The sequence below is a fragment of the Ochotona curzoniae genome, unplaced genomic scaffold (genome assembly GCF_017591425.1).
Source record: "Ochotona curzoniae isolate NIBS_2020 unplaced genomic scaffold, NIBS_Ocur_1.0 scaffold_3208, whole genome shotgun sequence".
NCBI lineage: Eukaryota > Metazoa > Chordata > Mammalia > Lagomorpha > Ochotonidae > Ochotona > Ochotona curzoniae.
In genome coordinates, this window is record NW_024467106.1 from 56,110,464 (window position 1) to 56,132,232 (window position 21,769).

The following is a 21,769-nucleotide window of genomic DNA, read 5'->3' on the forward strand; positions in this document are numbered from 1 at the left end:
TACTTTACAATGGAACTTTAAAAACAATCTAAAATAATGAGCTATGTCACATATATGTGTGTTTCTCACTGACCTTAAGGTATAAAATACTATAGGTAAAGTTGCCACACAAGTTTCCCTTGTGTATACTCTAATTCTGTTCTCTCTCTCAGAGGTGATTGTTACCTGATTTTTCTGGGTTTTTTTATGAACAGTTTTATAGTTTCAAATAATATTGTTTTGTACATTTTAATATTGGACATGAAAGGTATATATAATAGTATGCACTTCATATTTTCTACAAAATCTTTTAGAGGTTTTATTAAATTGATACATAAGTCTCTGATTTTGCTCATTTTTTCCAAAGATTTTATTTCTTTGAAAGAGTTACAGAAAAAGAGAGGGGACAAAGGGAGGTCTCCCATGAACTGGCTCACTCCCCAAATGGCTGCAATGGTTGGAGCTGGGAAGATGCCAGTAATTTCTCCTAGGTCTCCCACATGGGTACAGGGGCCCAAACATTTGAGCCATCCTCCGCTGTTTTCCCAGCCGTGTTAGCAGGTAGCTGGATCAGAAGAGGAATAGCTGGGGTTTGAACTGGCACCACAGGGGTGTTGATATTACATGAGGTGTTTTTGCTCACTATGCCATAGTGTCAGTCCCATTGCTCATTGAAAAAAAAAAAGTTTTATTTGAAAGAGTGACAGAGAGAAAGACACAGAGATTCCTACCCGCTGGTTCACTCCGCATGGACACTGGAGCTGTATCAGACTGAAGTTAGGAGCCAGAATCTCCACCCATGTCTCCATGTGGTTAGCAAGGGCCCAAGCACTTGGACCATAACACTCTACTTTCCCAGTCATGTTAGCATGGAGCTAGATTGAAAGCAGAGCAGCAGGACTCAAACTGGCAATCTGACATGGGGTGTTGGCATCCAGGCAGCAGCATAACATGTTACACCACAACATCAGCACCCCAAAATGTCACCTCTTAAATGAATTCATGTTAATTTACATGAATCTTAGTCATCAGAGCCACATCCAGCAAATCTGGTCTTGCTGTTTTCCTATAGCCTACAAATAAATTATTTTAAATGTGGTGATTTTATTTAAAAGTATCGTTAAGGGAGGCAATGCGACCGGCGGCTGGGCAGGACATGATGGCTCCCTGTGCACTGTGAGAGCCAAATAGCCGCGGAGTCCACTATGCGCCTGCAGCCCTGTCATGGATTCCACCGGCCCCAAAGCTCAGGCTCTATGGCCCTTTGTCTTGGGGGCAGGGGGCGGCAGCCCGGAGGCCGCATGCTGAGCAAGCCCTGGTGCAGCCTTGAGGCTGAACCATGCCACCCTTCATATTCACACACCGCAGCTCCATGTAGAACTGGCTCACAAGTTCTACAAGGAGACAATCGTCACCAAGAATGTACAGAAGTGGGCCAAGCTGAGGTGGATGCATAAGAGTCTAATTCCTCAGGGCATCGTGAAGCTAGATCCCCCTCACATCCACGTGGACTTCCCAGTGGTCCTCTATGAAGTGTGAGCCAGGGCGGTAGCAGACACAGCATCCCTGCCCCAGCAAGAGACCCCAGGCTCCCGGTGAGGACTCCATTGAGGAGCCCAGGCTGGGGCCCATAGCCCTGAATAAACACGGTTGGCCCAGAAAAAAAAAAGTATCATTAAGATTACTTTGATATGCAAATGAAATCAGATTTCAATACCCATAAATAATGTTTTATTGAATTGTTATGCAAAATCTTTAAAATTGTTTTTGCAATTGAAAGAGAGAGAGATACCTTCCATCTGCTGGTTCATTCCCCCAAACACCTACAGTGGCCAGACTAAGGCCAAGAAACAGCTTTTCCACCTGGGTGACAGAAACCCAAGTACCTGAGCCATCACTGGCTGCCTTGAAGTACATTAACAGGAAGCATAAAGTGTCTTGGGCACTTCAATATGGGATACAAGCGCTGAAAACGTCAGCTTTAACCCACTGTGCCACAATACCTGGCCCCTGCATGAGTTCATTTGCATCTGGTCTGGCTGTTTTAGTGCAACAGCAAGAGTTGTAACAGATTTAGGGTATGAAAAAGCTTAAGATATTCATGGTTTGGGAAGCTGGCATTCCATTCCAGGGCAGTGGGCAGACAGGTTTACCTTGTATATTATAAAAGAATTCAGTTCCCTCTTGTAATGCAGCCAGTTGCATACACTGGTGACACGTGGACCTCTTTGCATCATGCTATGGGTCCTGGGACCTGGATAACTGGTGCACGGATGTACTGGCATCTTCATGAATGCTACCGCAGTGAGTAATGAAGTCCTTCCTGACCTAGGAGTCTTGTATCTTCTGCCACACTCACAAAACTGACAAACTGGTGATTTTGCCGTAGGGTAGTTCTTGACTGTAGCAAGGATAGGATGGTGACAGACATGTGGCTTGTTGAGAAAGGAAGGAAAGGATAAGGCTGTTTGGTCGGCTTGCTGGGATTTTAGGGAAATTCACAGGAATCAGCAGAAAACTTGTGGGAACTTATTGATTACAGGATCATACAGGCTAGACATGGTTCTCATCTTACAGCTTATTAAAGAAGAAAAATTAGAGAGGTGGTTTTAGGCCATCTTATGTTCCATGACAGTTGTCCCAACAGCCCAGTGGTGGTTGCTGTTTCTCTTCTGAATGGGAAAACAACTTTTGTCAATCTGATACTCTGCCTTGTGTTCACACTTTAGCAACTGGGACTCACTTTCACTATTTTTGAGAAAATAAAGTGATCTGCATTGGCACTGGGCATGAAGGGAAATTTGTACCTACCAGGGGCAGAATCCAGTGAGTTGTTGGAACTGGAGCTGGTTTCTTTGGGAGCTGAAAGGCTATGTGTGTGGATGCTTGTAAGGGTTGTCAACAATGGGAGCCAGCATTTGGGACAGTGGTTTATAAACACTTGTTAGGATAACCTCATCCCATCTGGGAGTGCCTGAGCTCAACTCCTATTTCTTCTTCAGACTCCATCTTCGTGCTAATGTTCACCCTGGGAGGTGGCAAGAGATGGCTCACGTTCTTTTGTCACTGTCATCCTTGCAGGAGATGTGGTTGGAGTTGGGAGTTCCCAGCTCCTGGCTTCAGCTTGGGTCCAGCTGTTGTGAACAGCACATGGAAGATGTGTGTCTGTCTCTCTGCCTTTCAAACACAGGAAAATGAACGAATCAGTCAATGAATCAGTACATTTGAAGAAGAAAGTCATTAGGGACTAGCATTTGGCCTACTGGTTGAGATGCTGGGTAAGATGCCAATTTCCTGGGCTGGCATTTTGGCTCAGTGGATTAAAGTGCTGCTTAAAATGCTGGTCTCCCTTCTGGGTGTCGGATGTTCAAGTACAGCTGCTCCATTTCCAATCCAGCTCTCCACTAATGTGCCTAGGAAGCAAGGATTCTGACCATTTGGAAGTGAACTGAGGGTGGAATGGAAGATAGCTTTCTCTCTATAACTCTGCCTTTCAAATGAAATAGTTTTTTAAATGTTGGTGCTCCACAGTAGAGTTCCCGGAGTTAAGACCCAGCTCCAGCTTCTGATTCCAGGTTCCTGATTGCAGATCCTGGGAGGAAGTTGTGATGGCTCAAGTAGTTAGGTTCCTCCCATACATGTGAGACTTGGATCAAGCTCCTGGCTCCAAGATTTCTCCTGGCCCAGGCCTGGCTGCTGCAAGCTTTTGGGGGAAGGAACCAGTCACTGAAAGTTCTATATCTGCAACCTTTTGTCCTATGTCACAATCCTTCCTTCAGTCTATCATCTTAACCCCTTTTTTTTCTTTAAATATTTATTTTTAGTTGAAAGGCAGGGTTACAGAGGGAAGGAGAGACAGAGAAAGCAGGAAAGATCTTCCATCCACTAACTCACTCCCCAGATGACCATATCAGCTGGAGCTGGGCTGATCTAAAACTAGGAACCAGGAGCTTCTTTTGGGTCTCCCACTTGGGTGTGTGGGTCTAAGGACTTGAACTGTCCTCCACTGCTTTCTCAGACCAAAAGCAGAAAGGTGGATCAGAAATTGAGCAGCCAGGACAAGAACCAGTGTCCATGTGGGATACCAACACCACAGGAGGAGCCTTAGCCTACCATGTCATTATGCCAGCCTCAATACTAAGTTTTTTTTTTTTTTTAAGAGTCACTTTATTTGAAAGGCAGAGTGACAGAGAGAATGGAGGAGAGAGAGAAAGAGATCTTCTACCTTCTGGTTCACTTCCCAAATGGCCTCAAAGCTAGGAACCAGGAAATCCATCCAAGCCTCCCACATGGGTGCAGGGGCTTAAGTACTTGGACCTGGACCATCCTCTGCTGTTTTTCTACATACATTAGCAGAGAGCTGGATTGGAAGTGGAACATTCAAACCGATGCTCTGATATGGGCTGCTGGGGGCCCTTGTGCAGTTTAACTGTATAACAACACTGGCCCTGTCATGCTAATCTTAAATCCATCTGCAGTGAAAGGCTGGTAAAAGGTCTTCAGGTTTGTTTTATTTTGTTTGGATTTTTTGGAACACATCTAGACTAGTAAAAGGAGTTTTGGTGCCTCACAGATTTCCCCAAAACAGATTAAATTCTATGGGAAACCATACACAAGGCATTTAGAATATTAAGGCTCTTACCACCCCAGATCTGGATTGCAATGCTGATGAGGTAACATACTGAAGAAGGAGAAAGAAACCCAAAGAAATTGAGGTATCTTCTTGCAACCAGCCCCACCATGCTAGGGAGTGCCCCTAGTGCTCAGGTTTAATTTTAGGCAGTTTTAATAATAGGGCAGCAGATATGCCAGGTTAAGTGGACTGCTCGAAAAGGTCACTGTTGTGTGAGCCAAGCCCAAATCCCCCAAAGGGCACAAATCCTAGACTCAGAACACATAGCCACCAGGGTTCCTAAGGCTGAAACAGTGCAAGCAAATGAGGATGTCACTGCCTCCTATAGGGCTTCGGAGGACAGAAAAAATTTCCAGTTCTGCTATGCTGTGGTCAGCCACTGCCTTGCTGGAAACAGAGGAAATGCACATCGTGCACTGCCCGTCACTCTCCAGTGCTCATCGATCCCTCCCATGCCCTCTCCCCACCTGGCATCTGATATTCTGGTTTGTGGCCCATCTGTTCTACTTTCAACCCAGCTTCCTGCTAATAGCCTGGGAAAAGCAGCAGAGGATGGCCCAGTACTTGAGCCCCTGCCATCCCTGTTGGAGACCCAAATGGGGCTCTTGGCCCCTAGCTTCAGCCCAGCCCAGCGCTGGATGTTGTGGCTATCTGGAGAGTGGAAGATTTCTTGCTCTGCTTCTCCTTTTCTCTATAATTCTTTGATGTGAATTAATTTTTAAAAATCAGTGGCCAGGAAAGGGACCAAAGTAGCACTAAGGGGGTTCAAACGCCCATGATCCAACCAAGTACACTCAGGAACATCCAGGATGTGAGGAACTCAAATGTGTGGGACTCTGTTAGACAGACTCAGGGCACACGCAGCAGGTGCTGACACCACTATTCTATCCAGGCCTATAAGAGACAGGGCCCTGTGAGGATCTATGGGGTTTTGGCATGGTTCACTTGTGGAAAGAGAGCTAACATGAACTTGTGTGTTGTTGCTTTAAAATGCAGGGTGTGTGTATGTGTAGATACACGTGTTTATTTGGAAGAAAAAGAGATTTTAATTTACTCTTTTTTTTTAAAGATTTATTTTATTTTTATTGGGAAGGCGGATATACAGAGAGGAGAGACAGAGAGGAAGATCTTGCATCCGATGATTCACTCCTCAGGTGGCCGCAACGGCTGGAGCTGAGCCAATCTGAAACCAGGAGCCTCTTCCGGGTCTCCCACGCGGGTGCAGGGTCCCAAAGCTTTGGGCCATCCTCGACTGCTTTTCCCAGGTCATAGGCAGGGAGCTGGATGGGAAGCAGGGCTGCTGGGATAGAACCGGAGCCCATATGGGATCCCAGGCGTGCAAGGTGAGGACCTTAACCACTGCATCATTACGCCAGGCCCTAATTTACTCTTCAAATGGTCCCAGGGGCCAGGACTGAGGCAGGACTGGGCCAGGATGCAGGCTGGAGCCTAGAACTGCATCTAAGTCCCCCATGTGAGTGGCAGAGGCCCAAGTGCTCGCTCATCTTGTGCTAATTTCCTTGATGCATTTGCCAGAACTTGAATTTGCCTGGTACTTGAGCCAGCACTCCTATATCACAGGCTCCTACTGCTGCTTTTATATCTGAATGTATGTAGGAATTGATATGTTACATACATGTGTTTCCTTGTCCTGTAAATGTCAGAGGAGATCTTCCTACCTGGGAAAAGCTGCATGTAGAAAAGTGCGAGGTTGGGGCTGATGCAGTGATGTGAGGGACTAATCCTCGCCTGCGGTGCCGATATCACACGTGGGCACTGGTTCAAGTCCCACTGCACACTTCTGATCCATCTCCCTGTTTAGTGCCTGAGAGCTCCAACTCTCCGTCTCTGCAACTTTCAAGTACAGTAATTACAAAGAAAAAAATAGCCCCAGTGCAGCAACCTAGCAGCTAAAGTCCTCACCTTGCACACACCAGGATCCCATATGGACACCACCAGTTCTAATCCCAGTGGCCCCGCTTCCCATCCAGCTCCTTGCTTGTGGCCTGGGAAAGCAGTTGAGGATGGCCCAAAGCCTTGGGATCCTGCACCTGTGTGGGAGATCCAGAAGAGGCTCTGGGCTCCTGGCTTTGGATCAGCTCAGCTTTGGCCATTGCAGCCATTTGGGTAGTGAATCATCAGATGGCACATCTTCTCTGTCTCTCTTCCTCTCGGTACATCTGATTTTTCCAATAAAAATAAATAAATAAATCTTTAAAAAGAAATAAAGATGGGTATGCTTTTGAGGTTGCACAGTCCCAAAGAGCCTGCTGGCTCCCAAGCTTCAATGGCTAATGATTTGGCTGATTGAGGCCTCTGACAAGGCGCGCCAGCCACCTCAGGGAGTACTTGGAGCTTTGGACTCAGGGCCTCCCTGACACAGCTGCCACGGAGACTCTTTTCAAAAAACAGCAGCGAGCCTGCTCCTGGGCTCTTGTTGACGCCACCTGAGAAGTGGCCTTTGGTCTGACATTCTCATGTTTGGATGGCTCAGCTGGGACTGAGTGACCAATCAGGTAAGAAAGGTTCAATCTGCTTGTCAACTGAGAATGGAATATTCCAGAAAGGCACTGTTTTGTCCCCAGAGGCATTTTAGACTTGTAAAAAAAAAAAGGTGGCAGCTCTTCCCCTGGGAGAAACTCTTTTTTTTTTTTTTTTTTCTTAATTTCCCCTGCCAGAAACAAACTTGTTGGGTCCTCAGGGAATCTCCAGTCAGTTTCTCCTAAATGTCTGGCCTGAATTCAATGACTGTTTGATTAAACTAAAACCAAAGGGGCATTATCTGAGCTGCCACGGCTGTCCCACCTCAGTTCTGCCTGTGTAGAACGGAAAATGTACATGGTTATGGCATTCAGCAGGTGGAATTCAAAGCCAGCCTCTTAGCTCTGACCAAGTTTTCATGATACATTTGTTTTTCGTTTTGTTTTATTTTTTAGATTATTGCTCTTTATTGGAAAGGCAGATTTTCACAGAAAGGACAGAGAGAAAGATCTTCCATCCACTGGTTCACTTGCAAAATCGCCGCAATGGCAGGAGCTGAGGCGATCTGAAGCCAGGAGCATCTTCCGGGTCTCCCATGTGGGTGTAGGGCGCCCAGGCTTTGGGCCAGTCTCTATTACTTTCCCAGGCCACAAGCAGAGAGCTGGATTGGCACTGGAGCAGTTGGAACACAAACCAACTCCCAGTGTTTGGAGATGGAGAATCAGTCAATCGAGCTGTTACACTGTGCCAAATGCACCTTTTATTTATACGGACTCCTGGGCTGCTGCCAGTGGCTGGCTCTTGGGTCTGCGCTCAGAAACTACAGATCAGTGGACTGAAAACACCTGACTTTGGAGTGATGAATGGTGGGAACAGATATCAGCTGTGTGAGTACCCCGTGCAGCTGGCCTGGGAGGGGCCCATTTTCTGCTAAAAATCATCAAAATCAAACTACTACTGCTGCAGGTACCGCCCTGCTTGTCACCATGGCTACTAATGGGCATCATTGTACTACACAGTATGTCACCCGCTACTGTAGCTTGAATATGATTTGTACTGAGCTTTTGCAGAAGTTTATTTAAAAAAAAAAAGACTGAATCATTTATTAGAAAAGCGGAGTTACAAAGACACAGGAAGAGATAGAGGGAAAGATCTTCCATCCTCTTAGTCACTGGCCAGGCAGCTGCAACACCCAGGGCAGAGCCAGGGGCTTTATCTGAGTCTGCCAGCAGTGGCAGGGCTCAAGCAGTTAGGCCATCTTCTGCAGCTCGCAGCTCTCCCAAATGCACTAAGGGAGTTGGATAAGGAAGTGGGGCAGCTGGAACTCAGAGGCCCATAAGGGGATGCCAGCGTTGCAGGCAGCAGTGGCTTAACCCGTTAGACTACACTGCCAGCCCCTCATGCAGAAATTTCACCCCAAAGTCAGTATTAATGGTATTAAGAGGGTGGAAATTCAATCTGCCGGCAGTGCTTAGAGTGATCCTCCCAGGATGGATTCCTGGTGGCTTTCTAAGTAAGGGGACAGAAATGCAGACATGGGCTCACAGAGATGCATCTGTTCTCTGCCGGGTGCCCTGCAAGGCCATGCGCTGCCTCTGTACCACGCTGGCAAGGCTGTCAGCAGCAAGGGCTGCCCCCTGAGGACCTTCACTGCAGCTTCTGTCAACAAAACTGGGAGCTAAATAAATTCTTTTCTTGAGAAAGTTTTTTTTTAAATATTTATTTTCATTGCAAAGTCAGATACACAGAGAGGAGGAAAGAAACACACAGGAAGATCTCTTGGCAGATGATTCACTTGTCCAAGTGGCCGCAATAGCTGGAGCTGAGCCAATCCCAAGCCAGGAGCCCAGAGCCTCTTCTGGGTCTCCCACACAGGTGCAGGATCACAAGGCTTTGGGCCATCCTCGACTGCTTTCCCAGACCACAAGCAGGGAGCTGGATGGGAGGCAGGGCTGCTGGAATTAGAACCGGTGCCCATATTGGATTCTGGTGTGTTTAAGGTGAGGATTTTAGCTGCTAGGCTACTGCGCCGGGCCTGAGAAACTTCATTTTTATTTCATCACAGTAATGAAAAGCAGATGGGCTTGTGGAGCAGCAGGTTCAGCTACAACTAGCAACACCAGCATTTCATATCAGAGTACCTGCTGGAGTCTCAGCTGCTCTGCTGCTGATCCAGCTTCCTGAGAATATGCCTGCGAGAGCAGCAGGTGACCTGAGTCCTTGGCCCCCTTTCACCCACATTGGAGTTCCAGTTCTCCAGGCCTTGGCCTGGCCTAGAGTTACTGTTGCAGCCATTCAGGAGAGAGAAACGGTGGATGGAAAACCTCTCTCCCTGACACTCTGCCTTTTGAATAAATGTGTCAATCTTCCAAAGAAAAGCTGACCACTACAACCATCATCAAGGGCAAGGCTGAGTGATCCACATATCTGATGCAAGGGCTGGCACTGCTTGCCTAGCTTGTGGCTCCTGACCAAACCGAACGCCTTTATTCACAGCAGATGAGCTCACACTCCTGGCGTGTTGATTATGCTGGACTCACAGGGATATCGGTGACACCTTCTCTGTCTCAGCTTGTGGAATTACTGCTTGGTGCCATCAACTGACCAAGCCATATCACTGTGACCTTTGAAACTAATCGGTGTCATGTTTTTGACATTGAATCATGTGCAGTGGGACAATGACACAACTTAATTGCGGAAGCCACTCAACAACAGACTGATAATCCAAGCTCTTAATGGTCCTTCCACCCTGCCCCAGCAAACATCAGATTGGACTGACTTTTGGAGCAGTAGCCTCAAAAACAACTTGAAAAGAGCTTTCACCTTTTCCTAATCCACACACTGAAGGTGACTGCTTCCTGAAAGGAATCATCTCTTGGTCACTCCCTGGCAATGACTAGCATGAGATGGGTACAGTTATAAATCTCAGAAAAATCCAGAATTTTCCATGGGAATTCCTAGGTATGAATGCATCTTTCTTTCCTCTGGTTGCGGTCACAAGCTGGCCTGGTTGGTGCATCCTATGGGTGACTGTCCAGCCCAAAGGCTGCTCAGGTATCTTCATTCAGTGACTTGGCTTTTATTGAACCGACGCGTGTCAAGGTCAGAGGACAATGCATGCTGTGGAGTGCATCCTCCCTGAGTGTCCCTAGAGTGACCCATGGCCTTACAAGAGGGGACACGGTGCGGGGGAGGGCACAGTGGTTAAGCTGCCACTTGGGGTTCTCCTAGCTTATACTGAAGTGCCTGGGATCAAGCCCACGCCCTGTTTTCCTGCCAGCCATGTGGAAGACATGCATTGAGTTCCCATCCTGACGTTGGCTTGGCCCAGCCCTGGCTGCCACAAGCATTGAGAAAGTAAAACCAGCCAATGAGAGCTCTCTCTGTGTCTGTCGGTCTCTCTTGTTCTAAAATTAATTAAATAAAAAAATTTTTTAATGCCGAAACAATGAGATTCCCATAAGTTTTAGGAAAATCTCCTGGTTTATGTATTTTACCTTTCTGAAATGTGAGGAGGGAACAAGAGAGTCAAAGGTGAGGCTACAGCTATTGCTGAGTTGGGTGCGGGGTGGAAGCAGATCCCAGCATCCTGGCACCACAGGCAGCTCAGGAGAGAAAGGCATAAATGCTGGTTTGTGCATGCTGTCCCTGGAGCTTTCCTCAGGAAGGGGAGTGCTCTGGAGAGGCACTCCTCTCCTGAACCAGCAAACACTTCAGATGTACTTCTCTGCTCCAACCAGTCGTTCCCCTTTCTCCTGCATCCTGACAAGAAGCCCTTTGAAAACAGCAGAGTGGCCCAGCTCCTGCACCTCCTGCGCAAAACATCTGTTAACTCCTCTGGGTATCTTCCCTACTCACAGTAAACTTCACTGTCATTCTGTAGCACGGATGAATGCCGCCCAGTGGGTGGCATGGAGCCTGAGCTTGGTTTGGACTGACTGCCTTCGGGCAGCTCCTCCATAAACAAGAACCAGACCTGGGAAGCCACAAAAGAGGTACTCTGTACCTGTGCCTCCTGCAGACTGCAGGTGAGAGATCACACTTGGCAAGCCCCAATGTTTCCTTTCTGGGTGTACCAAATACATATCCTCCCAGGACCAGATTACTGGAAAGAGCACCCTGTGATGGAAGTTAGGCAGTAATTTGTCTCTGAGAGTACTGTGGTTTGCACCTTACATGTTCATCATAAGAGTGGCCAGTACTGTGGCATTATAGGTTCAGCTGTGCCTGCATTGCTGGCATCCCCTAAGGCAGCCAGTTCAAATCCCAGCTGCCCCACTTCCAATCCAGTTCTCTGCTAACGTGCCTAAGAAAGCAATGAGTGATGGCCAAAATTCACAGGCCCCGGCACCCACATGCAAGACCCAGATGAGGGCCCGGTGGTGTGGCCTAACGGCTAAATTCTTCACCTTGTACGCGCCGGGATCCCATATGGGTGCCAGTTCTAATCCCGGCAGCTCCACTTCCCATCCAACTCCCTGCTTGTGGCCTGGGAAAGCAGTTGAGGACGGCCCAAAACTTTGGGACCCTGCACCCACGTGGGAGACACGGAAGACGCTGCTGGCTCCTGGCTTGGGATCTGCGCAGCACTGGCTGTTGGGGTCACTTGGGGAGTGAATCATTGGATGGGAAAATCTTCCTCTCTATCTCTCCTCCTCTCTATATATCTGACTTTGTAATAAAAATAAATAAATCTTTAAAAAAAATAAAAATAAAAAGACCCAGATGAAAGCTCCTTGCTCCGCACAATCAGTAATTGCAAAAACATGGAAGCAACTGAAATGCCCATCAGCAGAAGATTGGATAAGAAAGCTTTGGTTCATCTACTCCATGGAATACTACTCAGCTATTAAAAAAACCAAAATGCAGTTCTTTGTGGCTAAATGGGCCCAACTGGAAACTATAATGCAAAGGGAAATGAGTGAAGCCCAAAAGGTTAGATACCACGTGTTTGCCTTGATTTAACCTGTAATTTTTGCTTGGTTGTTTGTTATTTTTTGAACCTGTCATTGATACTGTCTCAACCCAGATGTTTTCAAGAATTGAACTTGCATTATTTTTAACATATTGTTTACTCAATACTATGTCAATTAATTCCATAACGTTGTATATTGATGCTGATGTTTTGTTGGGGATTTTAACTGACCGGAACTTTACTCTGTTAGCTCTACCTTCAGACCAGAGGTCTCCCCAAGAGGCCACTGAACTTATCTGGACAATAAGATGCTGGACTTTATGCTAGGTATATGCTTGCAATGAAGGAATCTCAACTGAACTTGAACTGAGGTTATGCAGCAAGGTGGAGGAATCCACTATGGGGGGAGGGATGTGGGAGGGGTGGGGAGAATCCCCAGTGCCTATAAAACTGTATCACATAATACAATGTTAATAACAATTAAAAAAAAAAAAAGCTCCTTGCTCCTAACTTTGCCATGGCCCAGTCCCAGCCACGGCAGCCCTGTGGGGAATGAACCAGCAGAAGGAAGACTTTTCTAAATCTTCCCCTCACTCTGTAACTCTGCTTTTCAAATAAATCTTTTTTAAAAGTTGATCATAAAGAAGTTTTACATTTTTAAGAAACCTTCATCAGTAGGTCACATGGCTCTCAGCTAACCGGGAGAACGTGCCAACATGAGGTTACTCTGGAGTACTTGGAAGAGGCTCTCAGAGATAACTGATGTGTTATTCACGTGCACTTTATGCCTGCTGTTTCTATAATGGAGCTATTGTGGCTTATCTGATTTGTTTTATAACCTAACTTTAGCTGAAATGATCAGTGACATGACATTGACCCTGGAAGAAATTTAAGTTAACCTTAATTTACTGTTCAAGGTTATTTTACTAACAAAATATCCTTGGATATGCTCTTTGTAGGCCAAGGCAGAGTATGTGCTGATGGTAACAGATCCTGCTATATTTGGATTCATTTGAGATAAGTGGAAAATCAATGTAAAAACAGTACCTAGGAAGGAGCTAAAGCAGACCATGATGGTTTATGGTACTTTTCAACTATTATATCTGGAACACTTAGGAACTTGGTTATTAATAATTGGCAGGTTGGTCTTATCCTGCTACTTGGGGTCAAACTGATAGTAATTATTTTACTGCTATATGACACAAATTGAGTGGAAATAGTTTAAGCCTTTGATGGTCATATTTATCAATGCCCAATAGAGTGGTGTATTTATGGGAAAGTTTGGTTGAAGTCAAGAGTAAAAAGACAAATGGTAGAGCCCAGCACAATGACTCAATTGGCTAACTTTCCATCTTGAAGTGCTGGGATCCCATATGGGCACTGGTTCATGCCCTGGCTGCTCCACTTCCCATCCAGCTGCCTACCTGTGGGCTAAGAAAGCAGAGGAAGCTAGCCCAAATCCTTGGGACCCTGTACACATGTGAGAGACGCATCAGAAGCTCCTGGCTCCCCGCTCCAACATCCATGCTGTAGACCTGGAAGAGGCTTCTGGCTCCCTGCCTGGGATCAGCTCAGCTCCAGCCATTGTGGCCATCTACAGAGCGACCCAACGGATGGAAGCTCTTTGTCTCTCTCCTCTATAGATCTGCCTTTACAATAAAATAAATAAATCTCAAAAAAAAAATTGTCTCCCAATAACATTTTTCTTTTTCTTCTTTGTTTCTTTTTCTTTTTCTTTCTTTCTTCCTTTCTTTCTTTTCCTTCTTTAAGTTTCCCAATGTGGGTACAGGATCCCAAGACTTTGGACTATCCTCCTCTACTTTCCCAGGTCACAAGCAAGAATCTGGAAGGATGTGGAGCAGCCATATGGGATTCTGGCACTTGCAAGGCAAGGATTAGCCAATCGAGCCATTATATCAGACCTAGGAGTTTCTTCACGATTCTGCACAGCTTATTTTTTTTTTTAAAGATTTATTTTTTATTATTTTTTCATTGGAAAGGCAGATATACAGAGAGGAGAGACAGAGAGGAAGATCTTCCGTCCAATGATTCACTCCCCAAGTGCGCGCAACGGGCCGATACTATGCCAATCCGAAGCCAGGAGCCTCTTCCGGGTCTCCCACGCGGGTGCAGGGTCCCAAAGCTTTGGGCCGTCCTCGACTGCTTTCCCAGGCCACAGGCAGGGAGCTGGAAGGGAAGCGGGGCTGCCGGGATTAGAACCGGCGCCCATATGGGATCCCAGGTGTGCAAGGTGAGGACCTTTAACCACTTGCGCCACCGCTCCGGGCCCAGCTTATTTTTTTTTTAAGATTTATTTATTTTTATTACAAAGTCAGATAAACAGAGAGGAGGAGAGACAGAGGGGAAGATTTTTCCGTCCAATGATTCACTCCCCAAGGGAGCCGCAATGGCTGGTGCTACGCCAATCCAAAGCCGGGTACCAGGAATTTTTTCCGTGTCTCCCACGTGGGTGCAGGGTCCCAAAGCTTTGGGCCGTCCTCGACCGCTTTCCCAGGCCATAGGCAGGGAGCTGGATGGGAAGTGGAGCTGCCGGGATCAGACCGGCGCCCATATGGGATCCTGGTGCGTTCAAGGGGAAGACTTTAGCCACTAGGCCACGCCGCCAGGCCTGATTCTGCACAGCTTATAAAGAGAGGCACTGACTGCTTATGGGAGGCAGAAAAATAGCTCCACGAAGACATCCACATGCTAATCCACAAGAACTTTGACTATCTTACATGAAAAAGTGATTCTACAAATATTATTCAGGCTCCTGAGGTGTGGAAATTATCTTACATTAGCCATGAAGGCCCAACATAATTATAAAGGATCACAAGGCGAGGAGGAAGGCGGGGAAGTTAGACTGCCTATGGGAAGCAGAGAAATAGTGCCACAAAGACATCCACAACCTATCCATACGAAGGATACATTTTATCAGAGCTATCATTATCCTCTGGACTTCCTCAGTGATTTATTTCATGTAAAAGACTTTGAAAAAAATGTGTAATCTGCTTATTTGTACCACTAGAGAAAACCTATAATATCTCCATGGTATATTTATTTAGTTTATATTGCATAATGGCAAACTTCACAAAAGGTAACCACTTAAGGTCAAGAAACACATTTTTAAGTATGATTTATTATTTTTATTGGAAAGGTAGATTTACATAGAGAAGGAGAGAGAGAAAATGATCTTCTGTCTGCTGGCTCACTCCCTAAGTGGCCACAATGACTGGAACTGAGCTGATCCGAAACTAGGAGCCAGGAGCCTTTTCCAGGTCTCCCACATAGATGTAGGGTCCCAAGACTTTGGGCCGTCCTCTGCTGTTTTCCCAGGCCACAAGCAGGGAGCTGGATGGGAAGTGGAGCAGCCCATATGGGATCTTGGCACATGCAAGGTGAGGATTTAGCCATTAGGCTACCATGCCAAGCCCAAGAAACACATTTCAAATACTTCTGTTTGGGATCAATTTGTCCACAGATAAGCAATAATTAGCCTTAGGGTTTTGTTCAGTCAAGTCCAGGACTGAGTTTACTTACCAAAAATGTTTGTCCTTGTTTTCAGGAGAACCAGTCTTACCACTTTGGCACATGATATTCAATGTTTGCTTTAGGAATTCTGTCTCATGTTATCAGCAGTAGTATGTTTGTAAGAGAAAGCAAAAGAAACAGTCTTTGAATATTTTTAGGCATTTTTATAAGTTCCAGACTTGTGATAGGAGATGAGGATGTGAAATGTAATACATAACTTAGATCAAACACAGGTTTTACAGGACTATAGATGATATGTAGCACATATACAGGAAAAATGCACATGGACATCTATTTTGAGTATTACAGTGGGAACAAAATTAAGGAAGCTCTAATGGAATGTGATCCTTTGACTTCCGGTAACCTTTGGCACTGTCTTTTGTGAGAGTAGAAATGTAAGGAGAGATGCCAGGGTGAGGATGATTCCACCAGTTTTCTGAGCAGTGCTGCTTCTCAACCAGTGGGGAAGTCTTGCCTCCCAGGGTCACCTGGACAAGATGAAGGAACAGTGGGGACCAAGGCTGACTCCTGGCACATGAGCCAGGCACAAGAGCCCAGAGCAACTCCATGAGTCCGTTTTCTTTTTCTATGTGTGCAAATCAAATATGACATAAACCCGAGGGTCTGAGATTACAATTATTAGCAGACACATTCATTGATTGTTTTGGTGCTGTCCCCCTAGGTGTCAGGCAGTCTGTGTTAAGTGAATGACCTCTCATTAACACAGGCCTGTGATCCCCTATCTCCAAGGGCTTTATGGCAGTCAGGCCTAGCTGGCATTGTTGGCATTCCAAACATCTATCCCTGATGTTAAACCACAGTTTAGGATGCTTCTGTTAGGAAAAGCTGGGTGAAGGGTATACAGGACTCTACTGTTTTTATAACTTCCTGTGGGCTTGTAAGTATTTCAACATAAAAAAGTAATATTTAGAGTAGACCTAAATATGAACCCCAGCTGTGATCCTCAGAGACCCTTCCTCTCAATGCCTGTACCTCCCCTGGCCCTTTCTGCTGCCCTGTGTAACAGCTCTTGGTCTAGCAGTTTCAATGCCACAATTAAGTGAGACTGGATGGTTTGCTTATATTTTTTTAAAAACTAATGCAGTCCTGAGAGAACAAGCAGTCATTTCTTCTTCAAAATAAAACAAATCTACTTATTTTGAAAGTCAGTTACACAGAGAGAATCATTCACTTGCTGGTTCACTCCCCAGATGGCCACAATGGCCAGGATTAGGTCAGGTCCAAGCCAGAAGGTTCATCTGGGTCTCCCACATGGTGGCAGGGGCCCAAACACTTGAGCCATTTCCTGCTGGTTTTCTCCAGGCCATTAGCATGGCATCAGATCTAAAGTGGAGCAGCCAGACATGAACCAGTGCCCATGTGGGATGCTTGTGTGCAAGTGGGAGCTTTTCTGGTTACATCACAACATCAGCCCAGAATTCACTCACTTTTGTGAGTATTAAGCTGTTCCCTGAAGAAAGACATTTATTCTTCTTAATGATCTGAATCGCCTTTTAAATGCTTACTGGAAAGGCTAGTCACAGGGAGAGGGAAACGTACAAAGAGAGAGAGAAACTGACATTCTATCTGCTAGTTCACTTCCCAAAAGGCTACTACAGTCAAGTCTGGGCCAGAGTGAAGCCAGGAGTGAGGAACTGCAAAACCAGTCTCCCACACATAGGTGGCTAGACCCCAAGTATTTGGGCCAGCATCTGCTACTTCCTAGGTATATTAGCATGAAGCTGGATCAGAAGTTCAGCAGTCAGAACTGAACCAGTTGTGTGATATTGGATGCCCTGTCACATCACATTGAAATCATATTTTAAAGTCCCTACATCCAGGCTGGCGTACTAGCCTACTGGCTAAAGTTCTCACTTTGCCTGTGCCACCAGGATCCCATATGGGTGCCAGTTCTAATCCAGGCTGCTCCACTTCTCATCCAGCTCCCTGCTTGTGGCCTGGGAAAGCAGTTGAGGACGGCCTAAAGCCTTGGGACCCTGCACCAGTATGGGAGACCCAGAAGAAGCTCCTGGCTCAGCTCTGGCCATTGGGGTTGCTGTGGGGAGTGAACTAGAGGATGGGAGATCTTTATCTCTGTATCTCCTCTCTGTATATCTGCCTTTCCAATAAAAAAAACTTAAATCTTTAAAAAAAATTAAAGTCCGCACATCCCACATCATCCCAACAGCCATCAACTGTCAAGATTTTTGGTTGAGGCCATTTGGGTATGAGCTAACATATGGAAAATCTCTATCCACGTCAACTCTTTCAAACAGATAATTTTTTTAAAAAGGCAATAACAGTGTCATCAAAAAGTCAATACAGCTATATGGGATACAGAACATTTAGAGAATATATGTTTAATTTAAACTGCTTAGAGGCAGAGAGACAGACATTCTGACTGAGCTTCCATCTGCTGGTCTGGGAACATTGAGCTGGGCCTGGCATTCTGTGCAGGTCTCCTACACGGCAGCAGGAACCCAATCACTTGTGTCATTAGTGCTGCTGCCTGCATTAGCAGCAAGCTGGAGCCTAGTGTCAGGCTCAGGCACTCTTGATAGTTCAGATGTACCCTTAGAGAATACTGCTGACCAAAAAAAGTTATTTGGAGGTGGGTATTTGCTGGTTGGGAAGTTTGCATCTCCCCATCAGGGTATCTAGAGTCCCGGTTCTACTCCTGATTTTCGCTTTCTGCTAATATGATCCTGGCAGGAAGCAGCTGATGGCTTAGGCACCTGGGTCTCTGTCACGCATATGAGAGATCTGGATTAGGTTCCTACTTCAAACGATAGCCTGGCCTGGCCCTACTTGTTTTTTTTTTTTTTTTTTTAATCCTAGTTCTTGTAAACATCAGGGCAGTACAACCATGGAAGGGAACACTTTCTCAAGTAAATAATTAAAATTTCTTGGAAAAGCTATTAGGCAAAGTCACATTTCAGTTGAGTCTTTTTTAAGGTGGGGAAATTGATAGAGCAGAAGTGAGGGTTAAGACTTTTTACTTGCAGTAAACATATGAAGGCCTGAGGCAGCAAACTGCAAAACATGCTTAGATTTCAGTGCAGGTTTAGCTGAGGCTAGGACATGACTGAGGAACAAGGTCTCTGGTCACAAGGCCCTGGATACCACACCACAAAGTTCAGACATTATTCTAAAACTTTGGTGTGCATGATTGAAATTTCCAGATTAAATGTTAGGTTTGAAGTTTAGTTCTAGGACAACATATGGATCCACTAAAAAAGAGATTTAAGAACAAGATCTTTAGATGGAGGTCAAATAATCTGTAGGAGGTAATTGCTATAATCTAGGCCAGAGTTACTGAGGGTGTGAACCAGATTGATAATGGAAGCTATGCTGTAAGAGTTATGATGCAAGATCAGAGAAAAATACTTGCGGACTTGGTATTTAAGGAAACTTTCAAAGCGGGGAGTAACAGTAGGTTACGTGGGATAGTGGTGATGTGAAGAAACGGGCATATGTGAGGAAAGTATAATGTACAAGTGTTTCTACTAGAGATGATGACAGACTCATCTGCCTGCAATGGAGTATATTTACGGAACAAGGACCATGAACTTGAAAGACTGGGAATCAGTCGTGGACAGTTTTGCATTGACAGCTAATATGCTTGGGTTTTATTTTCCAGACAATAAGGACATTACTTTGGATTTCAGGTAGTAAAGTAACATGATGACCGTGTGCTATTTATACTACTTATTTGCCCAATATGCTACTTGGCAGTAAAACCTTGTCAATTAATTCAATCTTTTTTCCCCTAAGCAATAGGTAAACACTTAAGTTTGAATAATGAGTATTTTCAACATGTAACCTATCCTAGCTGGCTCACTCTGGCTCATGAATCTGAGTGGTAAAATTTCTGGGGTTTTGCGAGCCAGCTGACCCACTGTGGTAGTCTGAATTGACTATGGATGCTGAAGAAACTGGCAAGTGCTGTTAGTTGGGATTGTCTTCTGAGCAGTAAGTTTTTTAACTCACACTTCTTACCTGCACCACCCACCCATCACCATACAATGGATGATACTCTTAAGATTCCTGATGGCAAAGGCTTAGTCTTTTTTTATTTTATATATATATATAAGATTCATTTGTTATTGGAAAGGAGAGGAAAGACAGACAGAAATATCTTCCATCTATTGGCTTACTCCCCAAATGGCTGCAGAGGCCAGAGATAAGTCAATCTGAAGCCAGGAGTCAGAAATTTCATTCACGTCTCCCATGCAGGTGCAGGGTCCCAAGGCTTGGGCTGTCTTCAACTGCTGTCCCAGGTCACAAGCAGGGAGCTGGATGAGAAGTCAAGCAGCTGGGACATGAACCAGTGCCCATATGGGATCCCGGCATTTGGAAGTAGAGGATTAGCCAATCAAGCCATTGCGTCAGGCCCCAAAGACTGGGTCTTGTACTGTCAATGACCTGGACATTAATTGTGCTTGTTAATATGCATAGATAAAAAAGTCCTTATAATTTTCTTCAGATTAGCCATTCCATAAACAAAAGCCTCAGAAAAGAAATGCCTCCAATACACATTTAGACTAGAGAGGTGGGCATAAGTTCCTAATGCTTGTTTTAGCAGCTGAAGTTTTCAGTAAACACAGCCAGGTTTTTCCATGCATATACTGTTTACTGGCTGCTTTGTGATTCAAGGGGAGAAGTGAGTATTTTAGATAAAGAGTTTTAGGGCCTGCAGAACATAATATATTTACAAGCTAGTCCTCTTAGCCAGGTACCTGATCAAGAACACTGGCACCACAGCTCCAACACTCCCTTGGAGAACTATTTCAACAACGCTATAACACCAGATAACTATTACCAAATTAAATTATATTATCTCAAAAATCGTGCCACAAATATCAGAGATTTTTAGAAGGCAGACACTTAATTTCTAAAAAAAGATTTATTTTTACTTAAAAAGCAGTGTTGTACAGAATGAGAGCTCTTCCACCTGCTGGTTCCTACACAAGTGGCTGCAATGGCCAGAGCGGAGCCAATCTAAAGCTGGGAGCTGGGAGCTTCTTCCAGGCTCCTACATGCGTGCAGGGACCTAGCAGGGACCCAAGCACTTGGGCCATCCTCTGCTGCTTTTACAGGCACATTATCAGGGAGCTGGATCAGAAGCCGAGTATCTAGAACACAAACCAGTGCCCATATGGGATGCCACAGGCACAGGATTAGTCCACTACTGTACAGTACCACCCCGACACAGATAATTGTAGCGCAATTCCTTAAGAGCAGAGTTATCTATAACTTCTTGTCCAGCATACCAAATACCTGACCTCTAAATGGTAGGGAGCTGCCTACCTGGGCCATGAGACAGGATGGGAAACACGACAGAACAGAATGTGTGGAAGCTAGGCAGTTGAGGACAAGGAAGAAGCCACCCTAGCTACGTGAGCCAAATGAGGCAAAGGATGCAAGAACAGAAACCAGGCAACTGGGAGCTGGTACGCCTGGGGGAGATCCCAAAGGCTTGCTTGTCCAGGGGTGGCGCTTTCTGCCTTGGGAAGCCATGGTTACCTCACGTGAGCCACACTCAGGCCTTCCTTCAGCACGGGAGCCTCCCGTCACTTCCTCATGTTGCACAAATGCAGCTGATGCCCAATGAGCTCTTCGCTGCAATTTTGCCCTCAGAACTTCTAGATACAAACGATTCTGCTAGGAAATACGGTTTACACTACCATGTCAGTTCCCCTGAAAGGGTTAACAGCTGAAGAGTGGGAAAATACGGTGCGCGCTGGCTTATTTGGGTCACTGTGGACTGAGACGGTTTACATTTGTGCAATACTGATAATAACCCATGGACCTCTGTTGCAGGTCAGTTTTAAACCCATACAGTGACATGATTTCAAATGCTGGGAGTCTCGGAGGGACGGTAATTAACTTTCTGCTTGCTTGTATGCACTGTACACTGAGAAACGTCTTCACTCTCCTTGGAGCCCTCCAGATCATGAGATGAAGCAGTACCTTTACCTGACAGGGTGTAAAATGAACAGCGGGTGGGCGCTCCCCGGCTCCACTGCTACTCCCACATCCCGGGGGAGCCATTCAGAGGGGCAGGGGATACCAAACAGCGGGTGGCCAGGTGAGTAAAACTGGTCCACTAGTGGGACGGAAATTCCAATGCCTGCGGATCGCGCAGACATTCGCTCCATTTTTTTACCTTTCTTTCGTTTTCCTCTAACTCCTGCACATGGAGCAGTCAAAAAACGCACTTCAAGTGT

The 21,769-nt window shown here is 45.7% G+C and overlaps 1 pseudogene; it reads left to right on the forward strand.

Moving 5' to 3' along the window:
• Nucleotides 1-1,203: 1,203 nt before the first annotated feature.
• LOC121145129 lies at nt 1,204-1,518 on the forward strand (annotated as a pseudogene).
• Nucleotides 1,519-21,769: the final 20,251 nt, after the last annotated feature.